This window comes from Anomalospiza imberbis, chromosome 6, assembly GCF_031753505.1.
Source record: "Anomalospiza imberbis isolate Cuckoo-Finch-1a 21T00152 chromosome 6, ASM3175350v1, whole genome shotgun sequence".
Taxonomy (NCBI): Eukaryota; Metazoa; Chordata; class Aves; order Passeriformes; family Viduidae; genus Anomalospiza; species Anomalospiza imberbis.
In genome coordinates this window covers 43,727,946-43,743,736 of record NC_089686.1, presented here as the reverse complement: position 1 = coordinate 43,743,736, position 15,791 = coordinate 43,727,946, and the positions used below count along the sequence as shown (strand labels likewise).

The window sequence follows — 15,791 nt, the reverse complement described above, 5'->3', positions numbered from 1 at the left end:
GAGACTGAAATAAGATGACAAAGATGATAAAAAGAAATATATATAATGATTCAGAAAGAAAGAACAAGATTACTCTGACTAATAGATGAAGTGGCTGAGATCTTTCAGACCAGCAGTCTGTTCTGAGAACTGTTGGACAAGGTCACCAGGGGATTGCAAAATTTGATCTCATGTTATAAAAATATATACTGCTCAAAATCCCAGACCAATGTGCAGTCATGTCATCAATTTTTAATAAAAAAAAAGTCATCGCCATCTTCAGCTACTGCAAAACCAAGTGCTGAGAAGCAAGTTGCTGAAAAATATCATTTTATCCACTTTTTCTGTCCCTACCAAGCACTGATGTGCCAAGTTGACAGTCCTGATGGTCCTGCTCCCACATAGTTATCCTTCATGCCATCCTTGTCATCTTTGAACTCTGGTGTGCCAGGCCACAACTGCTGTTTCACTTAAAAACTCTGAAAAGTTTTCCTAACAATTTTTTTATTATTTTTAAGCAGTGATATTGGAATATGAATTGGATCATGCATTGTTAAATACTGTCTCTCAGTATTTAACCTGTGCCTAATTCTGAAGCACTAATCCCATCCACTGCCCTTGCATAATTCTTTGGGGAAAAATTGATTTGCATGTGTGAAATCACCAGCTGTGGCACTTTTCAGGAATGCATCTTCAGCAAGTATAGGATATGTTTGTATCACAAAATCCTCCTCTGTGTATTGAGTACTGCAGAAAAATGCATCTTGACATAATTCTGCTACATACATAGCTGTATAAACTGGGGAAGGTTAGAAAACTTATAAGCTGTTTCTCAGGTAAAAATGTCCTGTATACAAAAAGTTTATTCAAGTTAATGGAAGATCCTGTGTAGCTCATAAGATGTCTGTTTAAAATATCCATGAAGATACTACACAGTGCTGATCACAATGGTATTTTAAGCTCTGACCTAGTAAAGACTTAAGCATGTGCCTAACTCTGGTTACATCAGCGGTGTCATTGAGTTCAGTGGGTCTAAATGACTCTTTTAAGTTTTTGAAGCCTAAAAGTACCAGTGGATAGCCATAACTGAAACTGGGAGAAGTGACAATGCCAAGGGTGACACGAAAAGTTTTCTGCCCAAGTCCTGGGGTTGCTGGGCTTCCCTGACCTGCAGAGATGTGAGGCATTGCTATCAGTACTGCAGTTGCTGCCCTTGGCCCTCATTTTGCAGTGTGCTGCCTGTTTTGTACAAGACATAAAAAGAAATAGATTCCATCAGAGCTGATTTCTCTCTGGGATTACCACCAGACTAGCACCAGAACCCTGCTTCAAAGACACTGGAAGAGTGACAGGAATTCTAATTTCTAAATCCTTCAGCATACATTGTTAATAAGTGTATCAGGGTTTTTAGCAAGTATTTCTGTAGAAGACTCCAGGATTAGAGATCAACACTGCTGGTTCACTTTAAAGATTAAAAAAAATTCAGTTGAAACAAAAGTAAAAGATTTTTCTGCACCGTTATTGCTCCCCTTGGCTTTTAGCATTCAGTGGTGTGCAAGTTGACAGAGAGGATATTGATTTTTACTACTTTGAACATTTCTTCCTAGAATAGGAGCAATAAAAAGGACTAGAAAAGAAGTAATAGCAATTCTTGTTTTCTCCAGCAGGGCTTTGATCTTACAAGTTTGAGCAGTAAAACAAAGGAATAGTCTATTCCATTGCACTCTGTCCTTCTTGAAAATCCACCTTTCTCTATCTTTGTTATTATTTCTCTATCTTGAAGTCACGAGAGTACGTGCCTCATGGCAGCACAGGTTTAAACTTCCTGTAAGACACTTTCACAAAGTCCTATTGCACTAAAACACAAACATACATTCAAGAAAAGAAAAAGTCTCTACAGAAAAATCTACTTCAAATAGTTTTAACTGCTAAGGTCCAGAAGGACATTAGAAGGCCCAGTCTTAGATCCAGTAGAGAATTTTTAGTTTCTGCTGCAAGATTTTTGACTATTGTGGGGGGGTTATTCCTGTATATTTGGTTCTGTCCATAATACCATTGTTTGTATTCAGTCACTGTTTTCTGTGTGAAGAATCTCTTGGCCATTGACATTTGATTTAGATTTCTTTTCATGCATTTTTAATCAAAGGAAAACGTGATCCAAAGCCAGGCAGATTGTGCTGGTTTGGGTTGCCACTCTTCATGAAGCACAATATTGTCTGCTTCTGCAAAGTGCATGTGCCAGAAGGGTGGCAGGATCTGGCCTTTGGTGCCAGCCCTGCTCTGCTGTTCTAGCAGAGTAAAGCTGCTTTATGTGTTTTGATTTTATCAAATGAAATAAGCCACGTGGGCCTCACTGTAAACCAACAAACGGAACAATAAGATGAGTGTGAAAGAGATCTGCTTATTCCCAGCTATCTGGAGTATATTTGGTATTTTCCTCTTCCTCCCTGTGATCATAAATAAGGTGGACCCACTACTTTCTTTAACAACTTTTCTCTTTGAAGTATGACCTATCAGCTGCAAAAAGAAGAAGAAAACATAAACCAAAATGCCTTAATGCACACTATTCAAAAATAAGTTGGTGAGACTTTTTTTCCCCTGTGTGCAGGCACAGAGTAAAGATTTTAATCAGTTTAAGATTCTTTTATAAGGTCACAGTGCTCAGTGTGATTAACTAGATATGAAATTTGGCAGGCAATACATTCATAATATGATCTAATAATGTTTGGTAGTGTGGGGAGGGAAAGAAAGAAATTGGCTGAGAGAAGATTGCTTAAAAGTTGGCAACCTTGCAAATACTCTAACTTCTCTATGGAAATCTCATCAGAATGATGAGCCAGCCATCTTTTCCAAGCTTGTGCAGAAATTTTCCTTTCAAAATATTTGTGCCTGGGAGATAATGGATGACTTCTATTACTGGATGGCTCCTGCAGTGCACTTTCAGGACTAACCTGAAGTATCCCCTGCTATTTTATTATTGGACCACAAACTGCTTTGCCAAAAGCCTCACTCCTCAATCCTTCCTTTCTTTTCAGGCCTAGGGCTCATAGATCTGCTGGAATATTGTCACATTAAGTGCAGCTAGGCCAGACAAGATTAAGTATCCTCTTTGTATAGCATTCTGCCTCCAGAAATGAACAGATAATTCCTTATTACTTCAACAGATAAAACCAGTAAACTCATTGGGATAACCTTTCTAGCTCACAGTTCTATCTTGTTCTCTACTAATAAAGGCCAACACACCTCCTGAAGTGTTTTTGGTTTAGCAATTATGCTTCTTACCTCTTGCTCTCTCTCTCTCTATATGTTTAATTCCTCTTTAAAACGTGTTAAGGTTTTGCTCCCAGAAGTTTGTGGTGGAACTGATTGATTGCCTAACTTACTTTTTACCAAGGAAAATTCATCTAGTCTGGTTTGAACTTCCTACATTCTTTTTCATTAAATTACCCTTTGGTTCACAAAAAACAAAACAAACAGTTAAACCATACCTCTCTAACATTTTCTTGACTCACCAAGTTGGTATTTTTTGTTAAGAAAAGGCTCACTAGGTTTTTAATTGCCACCAAGAGACAAGTTTAATATTCTTTACCCTTTTCCTCTCTGTCCTTTAGTTCCACAATATCCATTTGAAATGCAGTGATTGGGATGAGATGAGTATCCCACAGGGGTCATTCCACTGATTAGATCAAAGCATTGCATCACTCTCTTGATCATGCTCTCCCCTGTCCATACTTGCTGGTGTGCTGGAATGCAGCTGCCACTGTAGCCACCACCTCTTTGGCCTGCCCAGAGCAGGATCCAGCTCATTTGCCTGTTCTTTCTTCCTATCTTTCTGATAGTTTTGACCCATAAACTTTGTTTCTGAGCCATGTTGGTTTAAATTAATTTATTTCCTTTATAAGGCACCTCAGAAGAGACTGCTAGTAAGTCTGAGCTATGACAACCACCCACCCTCTACTCACTGCTTTACTCTCCTGCAAATTCACTGGGTTTTTGTCTTGCACTGCCACTTACTATTCTGAGCCCAGAGCTCCTCCCAGCACCAGCACAGCTGCCACTGTCCTCATCTGCTGCAGGCTCAGATGGTTCCTGCTGAACTTCTGTTTTCCCTCCTGCAGTTCCATTATTTATGATGTGGATCTCCCATGCAGCCCTATTGGTATGAGCAATCATTGTGAACATCACCTACTTTTACCACAGTATTTTTTTTAATGTCTTCATGCCCTTCTTCCCCATAGGCTCAAATATGCAGGCACTAGGTCCCATTGCAACATCAGTATCTTAAGTGTCTTAAGTATCTTAAGTGTCTTAAATTCTTGCACCAAAAATATTGCTTACGTTACAAATGAGAAATAATAGCACTCCTGTCAGTAAAGAATGATTCATCGTTCTGTAAGGCTTTGGCAATGTGACAAAGGGAAAATATTCAGGAAAAGAGAGTATTTTCCCAGTGTTGGTGAAATGTTCAATAAAATAAATATGATTTCCCTGGAGATCACAGGCAACGAACATCTAATTTCAGCCTTTACAGGAAAGTGTTACTGTTTCTTTTATTCCTTGCAACTCCACAGAATAAGGGATGTATTTAGAAAAGATTAATATCTATATAGTGGGTTTCCCAGGAAAGATATTTACCATTGCTACACTTTCTTTGGACTCTTCGTAAATTTACACATTCTCAGTATTAATTGCCAGACAGTTATTTGGTGCAGCCTTGGGCACATGCTATTCATACAATCATGGAATCACAGAATCATGTATTCATGGAATCATATCATCATACTATATGCTGAGTTGGAAGGCATCCATGAGGATCACTGAAGTCCACCTCCTGGCCCTAGACCACAAAAATACACTTTATGCCCAAGACTGTTGTCCCAAAGCTCTTGAACTCTGCCAGGCTGGGTCCTGTGACCACTTCCCTGGGGAACCTCTCCCAGTTCCCAAACACCCACTGGGTGAAAAACCTTTTCCTAATATCCAGCTTAAACCTCTCATTATATATTCCCTCAAGTTCTGTCACTGGTCACCAAAAAGAAGATTCTCACTATTGGAGACATTCTTTAGCATTGCAAATTGCCTTTGATTCACCCATTTATCTGTTGTTTAAAATAACTCTTAATTTATGAAGTACAGAACTAAATTGGTGATGAGCCAGTGTGACAGTGAATGCCGTACCACACTCTAAGAGTACTTTTACTGGGAGCAGAACCCCTGCTTTGGAGAAGGTGCTTCAGTCCCAAGCATGACCCTGGTGTGCAGAACTGCTCTGCCATGGAAAGTGGGGCTGCAAGCATCTCAAGAGCCTGCCAGAAATAAAAGAGTTGCCACTCATTCAGACTTACTGATAGCCTGCCTAAGGGAAACACTTTAGGAGGAAGGGCTGGCTAACAAGTGTTCATGAGCTTCTTCAACTTCTCTGCAAGAGAAAAGTGAAACATGCTTAACATCAAAACAAAAGGACCAGATGTTGGTGGTGGGCTGTATAAAACTGACAAATTCACAAAGGACAGGAAATCTTAGCAGGTGAGAGGATCAAAGAAATGTTTTCACAGCATAAGGTCTTCTCCTAATGTGTGGGAATAGGTAGTCAAAGCAAGCTATTCTTCAACAAGGAAGAAAAGAGAGAGAGAGAAAAACACCATGACTGAAGAACAAAGTAAATTTTATTTATTGCTCAATTCAAATATCTGTCAAAAATAATTAAGATACTTTTTTTTTTACTTTGTTCACAACTTTTCTTTTTTATGTTTGCTTTTATTTAAGTAAGTCATTGTATTTCACAAGGTTTTGCATCCAAAGTGTTTACTTTCTCTGTCACAGAGTTACAATATTATCTCAAACACCCTCCAGGCAGAAATGCCAGGAGAGGCTCCTACTCCTGTGGCTGGCTGGTTTGGGCAGCTGCAGCAAAAGCAGGCAAAGCCATCCTGTGGCGGAGCATACGCAGTCAAGAAACCTCTCAGAGAGATGCTTATCTCCATAAGGATAATGTTTACCATTGAATGGGTCCTGAAATGCTTTCTTCAATGGAGATGGACTGGAATATCATATCAAGATCATAATGTGGTTTCAATTGGCCTATCAAATGTGATGTTTAAAAAGTTTTCAGGTAACTCCAGAAGTGTGGTCATTTCTGGCATAAGGGATTAGCTGTTGGGTTTTTTTTCCTTATCCTTTGCTTTTGCTTTCCTAACTCAGCCTCTAATCCCTGTGTAATGGAAGGAAAAGACATGATCAAAATTTCATGGCTAATGATGTGGCACAGTTCACAGGTGGAGGAAAACCATTGATCAGTGATCAATAAGTGATATAGCTGGGAAAAGTGATATAGCCAAGTGATATAGCTGGGAAAAACAGACAAGCTTTCAAGCACACAAGCATAAATGAGCCCAGAAGCTTGTCAGTTTTCCCCAGCTGTGAAACTTGGTATTACAAGGGCTATTCCCTCTCTCTGTGACCTGGTTTGTATGGATCCTCTGGGAGAACAGTATGGAGAATGTGCTGGGAGGAAGGGAGCCCAGTGAAGTGTCCTAGCATCCCACTTCATAAACTGGCACAGCCTTGGCTGAAAAGTGCCTTGTTGCCCCGAAATCGCTCTTAATTCAATCCACAATAAAATCAGTTACAAATAAAAGCATTTTTTCATGAGATCCAAAATAGATAATATCATCTCAAAATTTATGAAAGTCAAAGCTGAAGCTATGGAAGGAGAACCAATTTGAGATTCATTAGGGAGAGACTCCCTCCTACAGACCTTTCTGCCTTTCCCCAGCAGTTCATTTCAGTCTTTCCCCATGCCCACCCGGCAGGGGTAGTCCTGTCCATTTGCCTTTCCTCTCAGATTTAACCCACAGGAGAGTTCACCTGGGCAGATTACCACAGGCCTCAAGCCTGGTTTCCCCTTGAAGCCTTCCAGAGAATGCAGGCAGGTCTGATCCCACTCCCTGAAATCCATTTATTTATTTTCTATCCAGGCAAAATCCTGATTATTCTTCATTCAAATATGGGTTGTTTGACTTTCCCTGTAGTGCACCAGGTGCTATTTCCCATTCTTCTCTGACCACTTACCCATGCATTGTGCTTCCTTCCACATCCTCTCACAGCCATAAATGTGTATAACTTTGCATTTGTGGCCTTACACTGGACCCCACACATCACAGTAATTGTGCATTAACAAGTGTGCTTGATGATAGCATCTCTGTGAGATCGTCCCACACATCTCCTGACTGAGACAAGACACAAAAAAGAATTGAACACTTTATGGCAATTGAGGATTTGGCATTGTTGACTGTGAATATCTTTCTTAACATACTCAAGTAAGTATCCTACTGTCACACCTCATAGCAATAAATGAAAGCTTTCTCACAGCTCTGAGCAAGGAGATGATGACTATATCTCATTTTTTACTTGAGGGACTGAGACAGATGGGCTGACAGATTAAGCTCACAAGTGTATTTGTCAACATGGTCCAAAATTAGATGCTTAGACAATTTTTTTTGTTTCTTCTTTTGTTTGCTTTTAAATTTTGTTGTTTCTTCTAAAAGCACCAGAGCAGACTCCCACTGGCTTCCATTACTGCTGTCAGTGATCATCCTTCTGGTGGTCAAATATTTGGATGCCAAGTGAGGAATTATGAAAAACCAAATTCAAACAGGTGAAAAGCTTAGCTTAAGAAACCCAGATGAAGTGTTTGGGTTTTCTGTGCCACTCTTTAACAGAACTGTGGATAAAATCTGCTGAATTCTGCCTGTTAGAGCAGAAGGCATCCTCTCTTTCTTGTATTCCCTGATTTAATTCTCCACAATACTGCCAATTTCTGCAGGCTGTAAGGCAGATGTCTGACCACTTCCTACTCTTGGTTAAACACCATAAGGCAACATTTTACAAAGCTCTCTCCCTTTGTGTCATTTTGTGCAAGATAAGCAAAGCAATTGGTAGAAATGCTTGTTTGGATGATGCGCCTTTGTTCAGGACTTTCAGTGCTCCCAGGAAACCCTGCTGTCTGAGCAATGCTGTTTTGTTTTTATTCCATTATTTTAAACATTCTGAGACAATTCAAGCCCAGAATGAGCTGCAAGGTCGGCTTCTTAAGGCTGAGGGTGAGACGCACAGCTGGGCTGCCTGTGACTTGGTGACTCTCCAGACAGAAAATTCTGCCTTGACTGAGGCACCTTTCTGACATTTGCTGGGATATAAGGAGAAGCAGAAAGGAGAAATGGCAAAAGGAAGTGCAGAGTGAGTCTGTGGTGTCCTCGTTCCTTTCAGAGACAAATAAGAAAAGGCTTGAAAAGTGGGACATATTCTCCCTCCTGAAAAACCTCCACGCTCTTCTTGGTTTTTAACCTTTCAAACATCAGAAAGGTCAAGACTTATCAGAATTGCTTTTCCTTGTGGAAATGCAAGGATATCTGTGTTACTGGCTGTATAGAGCAGACTGAGATGAGTCTTCAGCAAACTGATATTTTTTTCCTCCAGCTGTCTATAGTAGTGTTGCATTAAACATGCACTAAAAAAAGCCAGAATTTTAAACAGTCAAGGTATAATTTACTTTTTCTCTAAGTTATTTGTGCCATACTGTTATCATAGATATCATAATCCTACTAGTTCTTGAGCTGTCCAGAGGGTTTATCAGGAAAAAGAGTAGAGACAAAATGTGATTTTTTTCATGTGCAATGTATCTGCTGAAAGGTTCTCTGAGAATATCTGTAAAATGCAAACACTCTCAGGCTTTCTTTATAGATAGAAGAATGCAAAGCAAAGACATGGGTTCCTCCCTTCATATCATCTCCAAGAGCTGGGAAAAGCTGTGGTTAAGCCACCATGGAGGTATTTAAAAGGTGTGTAGACAAGGTGCTTCAGGACATGGCTTAGTGGTAGTTGTCAGTAGCAGGTTTATGTTGGACTTGATGTTTTACAAGCTAAATGATCCTATAATTCTAAGAGTTTTCTGATTTCTCCTGCTCTGGGTCTGTAGGCTGCTTTTCGTGTGCAAGAGGCACACAGCTGATGTAGTGAAAACCAAAAGCCTTTCAGTCTTCAAAAGATGTTCATCTGAACAATAATACCTTTGTTCCCACTGTTATTTCAAAAATCTTGGGTTCTACTTCCATGCAAAACGTTCCAGTGCTGCCTCAGGGAACGGTGCCCCAGGGAGCCCCAGTGCTCCTTGAGCAGCACTGAGCCAGGGTTTATCACAGCCAGAAGCTGTTCATGTGTGCACAAAACAGGCAGCAGGTGAGGGGGAAACACTGCACTGGCTTGTGCTCTAAAAGCTGCTGTAGCACGAGAGCCCTGGTTCTGAGCAAAGCTGTGTGAAATGTGCTCAGCTAAAACACAACATTGCAGAGGACGAGTGTTACACACTTGAGAACTTTGGTCAAAAAGGATCCCTTTGTCTGGAAGGTAACTGGCCTCAGTTCTGAGGAAATTTGGATGCAATAATGAAAATCATAAACTGTTTTTTTTTCTTCTTTTTTTTATTCGGTTTTTTTTTCTTTTTTTTTAACTTGGAAATTGCTGAAGCTGAGGGAAGAAAAATCCACTGAGACAGAAGCCAAAGAAAAAGGTTGCCATTATTCTCATTTACTCTTTTACCCTCTCCTCATGATGATGCCTTGTCAGGACACACACTTAAAAGTTTACTGGGTCCTTGAATGAAGGAACACAACTCTCTTTCTGTACAATGAAAGCAGGTATATTTCAGTGTGACACCAGGGAGAGATACTCAACAATGATGTCTTTTGTACAAATGAGAGGCTTTATTCAAGAGGAAGATAGCTGTGATGCTGATAAAAATAATAATTTATAATTTCAATATGATGATTTTCCTCCAAAACACTTCACAAAGGGCATTCTTATCATATCATTATAGCAAAAGGGAACTTTTATAACAAGTAATGAAGGAACTAGTCTAAGATCAAATGGTAGATCGTGGGAGAGAAATAAGCACTGTCCTGTTCCTGTCCCACATGTTTAGCCTGCCCTGGGAAACATGCTGAAGGTAAGAGTTGCTTCCTCAGTCTGTTCTTCTGAGGGAGGAATTAACACTCATGAAATTTCATCTTCTCCCTCTACTGCTGCTGCTACTCTGCATCACCTCTTGCCAGCCTGGCACATTTTCTCCAAACCCTGAGCAGCCTGGCCACAGAGGCAGCATCACTGAAGAGGGCAGGTTTGCTGTGGCTGTCACTGCTTTGCCACAGGGCAGTCAGTGCTCTGAGCTGCACAAACCTCTTGCACACACACACACAGAGGCACAGCTCTCACCACACACACTGCAGCTCCCAGCAGCCTCGGTGTGTGGAGTAGCCTGTCCTGTCCTCAGAGCAGCAGATGTCCAGGCCATATGTCTCCTCCTTAAGAATCCTCTCAGTGTGGGACAGTCTTACAGCAAGGGCCTTGTGGTAAGGGCAAGGGCAGTGGGGAAATGCAATATCACCTTACAGGAGGAGAAAATTCAAGTCTGGGAAAGAGATGCTGAGAGCAGCTGAATAAGAAACAGATATGTAGTCATTTGCCTGAGATTCAGGTGTTATTGCCATTGAATGCTGAGAAGCAGTCTTGTGATGTCATTTTTTAAAATTAAAAAACACTTAAACCTGATCCATTTTTTATAAGGGACTATGTCTTTTTCACAAAGATGACTTCCAACTTATTGTACATACATCATTAGGAGATAGCAGCTACAGGAGCCTGGAAGTCCAGGTGCTGAGCTTCGCAGTGCAATGTGCTGCAAGGGAACAGCCTGGCAATACTTTACACAACAAGTTCACCCAGTGATTATATGGAAGTAGCTTCACCAGATGTAGCCTCATTATGGCAGATGCTGTGCATGCAGAGGGAGAGAATCCTTTCCCAGATAGGTTATGGTCTCTCTAACATAGACACTTCAGAGCTTGAGGCATAATGAAAGGGGATGTGTTGTCAAGGATCTCAAGGGAGTTTTGTGGCAGAAGTGCAAACACAATAAATTCAGATCTGCTGAGCTAAAGCCTGTGTCCTGACTTCAAAAGCCCCTGCCTTTCACTGAGCAATTTCAGACTACTTTCTTCTTGTCTCTCCTCTCCAGATGTTTATTGGAAACTACTGTAGCATGGTGGTTAGAGATTCAGATCCACAAAGGAAATAGAAGAAACAGGAGAAACCTCCTTTGGACTACTCAGGAGGTTTATGTATGGAAAATAGCTCTTTGCCAGGGATTTAGGGGTTGAAGGGAGACCTGTGAAGTGTCGTCACTAGGGCCAGGATAAATGGAACAAACCCCAGCACATCCTGAACAGATACATCATTTTCAACAGAGTTGTCAATTAGCACAGAGCAAATCAGATGTCACTGGAGAAAAATCTCTGCTCTTCAGGGAAGGGAGGAATCTCTCCGTGACTCAAGAGCAGATGGTTTGGCAGCAGCAGCACAGTCAGCTCCTAGCACTGGATTAACAAATTACAGAGAGATATGCTCCTTCCTTTGTATTTACAGCACATGACTGGAAAGAGGGCTCAGGAAAAAAGGATAATGTGAGAAGAACTCAGATGTAATGTCAGCTGAGTGGCCCGAAAGGATTCTCATAAAAGCCAGCAGCCTCCAGCAGGATGCTGCCTGTCTCCCTCTAGCAGATACACATTTCTGTTGGGCATAAGATCCTTCCTTCTCACTCAAGATAAAACACAGCATTATGAAATGCTGATATTTCCCTCTCTCTAATTCTCACTGCTTAAAGTAATGCTGAGCCTGTGTCTTTAAGCTCCGTTTGTTTCTTCTCTTGTTGCCATAGCGTTTAGTGTTTCCATGTTTGAGATTTCCTTTTTTTTTTCCTTCCAGACATTACTCCATCAGCATAATTCCAGACCTGGGATTCCAGCCACTTTTGGCTAAAGGGAAACTCATTTTTGTTGCTATAAAAATATCAAGCCATGTAAATGCCTGTGGCTCAGATTTAGGTCCTGTGTCTAGGAATAGCACAGGGTGAATAAGAGAAGTGAGGAAGAAGCAAACATCTCTGTGCATCTCCTCTCATTTCTCTAGTTCTACCTGTCCTTTCAAGGACAGGGAGAGGGAGAGACCTTTGCCATCCTCTGGCACAGTAGCAATCCTTATGCTTTTGTCAGGGTACTTTTCAGGGTGGGAGATGCTTGCCTCAGGTCTGAGTCTCTGGTTGTCTATCTGAAAAACAGAAGTAGTGAATGGATATTTAATTGCCTCAGTGAAGTGTCTGCTGGTACAGGGATGGAAGGTATGAGCTAAGCACTAAGTACCAGTAATATTAAGCTATTTCTTACAGCATTATTAGCACTGCTTTCTGCAAAACATTGCTGTTGACTCACCCTGGCACTCAAATTACTTAGGCTGTGCAATGTGTCAATCTGTTACAGTTCACTACAGATTGAAAGAATAAGATAAAGTACTCTTTATATACCATTAAGTTTTAAGTAGCTGCTACAGCTAATTATTAACATTATACGTTTCACTAAATTCCATTAAAATAAGAAAAAAAACTTATTACTTCAGTAGCTTAATTAGCTACTGTATTATATCATATTGTAGTATATCAGAAGCAGCAGTACATGTTAGCCATGTATTGAGAAATTACATTAAAAAGGCAGATAATTTTAGAAATGGGGAAAATGAAATTAAATTGGAAGTAATTTTTTTGCAAACAGAACATTTTATACAGTGCTTTTTTAATTTTAACACTTTTTAAATTCAAATTCTAATTTTTGACCCTCATGAATTTCAAGGAGAAGAAAATCTAATCTCAGTCCTGGGACTTTTCATGATATTAAAATAAGAAGTGTGGTGCCAAATGCAAACAATTTTCCTGGTTTCTACCCACTTGTGGTTTTTTGTGGCTTTAGATGAATATTTCCTGTATACTCATGGGTTATGTTGCTCAGGGAAAACCCCTGAGAGAAAGGAATTTCAATAAAGAGCTTGTTGGCCATACTATGGTGATTTATTACTGCTTCTTGAAGCAGTATCTTTTTGTGTTTTTCCTTTCTTTTTTTAACTTCACACATGAAAGAATGTTTCTGGCAAAGGGGAAACTAGTAAAATCCTCAGGGTGAAAGTGTCTCAGCTGGACTGTCCTGAGAGTCCAAAAGAAAAGAGTGCTCACAATAGAAGCAAGGCTGAGAAGTTGGGTAAGTCATGGTTAGGGAAGCAAAAAATGTTGATCAGCTGTGGGAATCCCCAAGCCTCACTGCCAGAGCACTGTGCAACAGTGCAGGAACTTGTTGCTGCAGCAGTGCAGAGCCACTGCTCTGAAAAAGCACAGGCAAATGTTCTGGCTTCCCTGTGGAGACTCCTCCTAGAGGCTGATAAGGCTGGCACAGCACAAAGCAGCTCTGCAGCAGAGCAGGAATTATAAGTCCATTTGTTAGGCAGCCCAGACCAATGAATGGTGGACAATACCTGACCTCTACAAAGGGTTTCTAGCTGGGATTTCTGTTATCTCAACATTTCCCATCACCCTCTAGCTTTGCTAAGATCCACAGTGAAGCCTATTAAGCTATCAACCAGACGCACAAGTAGCTAGTAAGGACTGACAGGTAAAGTGATCTCCTCCTTTTCCAGGTTCCCTGGCTATCAGAGAATGTGCACATTTCTGGCCAAGTCAAATTAGAGCCTGCAGTAAAAACCAAGGGGGATGTAAAAGCATTTGCAAAATCAAGATGTACATTCAAGCAATATTGTCCGATGCTGCACAGCAGAACTGAAATTGTGAAAATCAAACCTTGGCTTGGGAGGGGGAAAGCTCAAGCTGCATCTAAAATCCTAATGGGGATTTGAAAAGATCCTAAAGAGGATCCTAAATAAAGATCCATACAGGCAGATTCTCACAAAGTTGAGAGATGTACAACCACATATAGAAACTGTACATTGGAAATCCCCAGCTCAATTAGCACAGGGCTGCTGACTTACCCCTGGTAAGTCAGGGCAGGGGTAGGGTCAGGGGGCAGCTGTGGATCCATCTTCTCTTTCCTGAGCTCTCTTCTGTACATGACAAGCTAAAAATGATTTTCTGTTCCTACCTCCTTGCCAGCCAGCCTAATTGCTCAGCTAATTGCCCCCTTACCAGCCAAGTTAATACACAAGCTAAATTCAATGTTTGAATTTCCACCAACAGAAATATTTTGGAAATTTAAATAGCACAGCTGTTCTACTAAGGCTGCTGGAAGGGAACTCTTACCAACTTTTCTGGAGAAAAGATTGATTTCATCTTCTGCTGTTTTATTTTAAAGGTCTAGATCCAGATGATGTCATCTTTTTGCCAATTACACTCCTGTGTCAGCTTCATCCAGTCAGCTGCATCCAAGAATACAGAATGTCAAAGGCTCTGAGCTCCAAGAAATGTCTCAGCTGGTACTTGACTCCCCTTGGCTTTGAACACCATGCACATGTGCACAGAAGGCTTTTGCTATTTCATCTCAAATCTGACATCCCAATTTGTAGCGCTCTCATCAAGAGGGCTGATTTTGATTATGTGATTTTGACTTCCCCACTCACAGTGATAGCCACAAACACAAATGTCCAGCCCACAGCTGGACAAACACATCGTGTGATGGGTGAGCAGCTGGCTCACAGGATGCGCACAAAGGGTTACGTGAATGGGGTGACATCAGGTGGTCACCCGTCACCAGTGGGGTTCCACAGGGCTCCATCCTTGGCCCCATGCGCTTCAATATCTTCACAAATTACTTGGATGCAGGATTTCTTCATCCAAGGTGGGGAAAAAGTCTTATAGAGACAAGTTTTGAGAGAGCTGAGCTGTTTACTGCTATGTTGGTATTCAGACCATCAAGCCCTACTAAAAACAACAAATCATGGAATAACTTGCATTTAAGTAGAGATTCTTAGTGATCCACTGTCAGCATCTAAACAACTTTTGACATTTCAGAGCATTTGACCATGAGCAAATTCAACTTTGATGTTTGAAGATAATAAAGCAAGTATGATGGGTGTTGCACATTAAATATTGTTTTGTTTCTGAGGCAGAATTCATAACATGAGCTCATCTGAGCATGTCACAGTTGCAGTCTAAATCAGAGCCTGAGCATCATCCTCACATTGCATATTTAACTTAGTAAATATTGTGCTTTCTTTGGTTTTGGCAGCAGGAGGCAGGAAGTTCTCAAAGTCCTTGTGTGGGCTCCTGAGTGCTGCAGCTCCTGATGAGAGGATATACAGAAGGAAGGTCCAAGGTCTTTATACAGGCTTTGTCCTTGTCCTTTGTACTAGCAGGCAGAGAGAGCACCAAAAGTAATTTGAGATAATTGCTTCGGGTTGCCTGTCCACACACTGGCATAACACAGCAGCACAGAGTGAGGAGGAGGCTCATGGTGATGCAACCCCTACAAAGCCAAATTGCCCCTTGTTGGTGCTTAATTTGAGAAACTTGTAAAAAAGCAATTAAGAAATGCAATGTATTTCTTTACACTTAGTTCTGTTCCAGAATAATAGAGCATCTGGTATAGACTTTGTGCAGGGACCTGTAATGCCTCTATCTGCTTCAGTGGTTTCAACATCCCAATGCCGAACTTAAAGCCGATTTTAAGGTAAGGATGGGAAGGCAGGGTGGGATACAGGTGGCTCCTGGTGATCTGAACAGAGGAGCTGAAACAGCCCATGCAGTTGCTTGTCCAGCCCAGAAACACCCAGTCCCAGCTCAGCTCCTCCCTACCACCAACTTGCCACTTTTTGTGGGGTAGATTACATTAAGCTCCATCTCTACTGCCACTCCATATCTGAGGAAGTTCAAATGTCTATTCAAATCTATCTCAAAGCTTAAAAATATTATATACATATATATAAAT

At 41.0% G+C, this 15,791-nt stretch overlaps 1 long non-coding RNA gene across 1 annotated transcript in view; it reads left to right on the top strand.

Moving 5' to 3' along the window:
- LOC137475925 (uncharacterized) overlaps window positions 1-15,791 on the top strand; it is a 56,289-nt gene extending 40,498 nt beyond the window's left edge. The window contains exon 4 of the long non-coding RNA XR_011000134.1: window positions 14,220-15,791. This is a non-coding gene — a long non-coding RNA (uncharacterized lncRNA). The remainder of the gene's footprint in view (window positions 1-14,219) is intronic.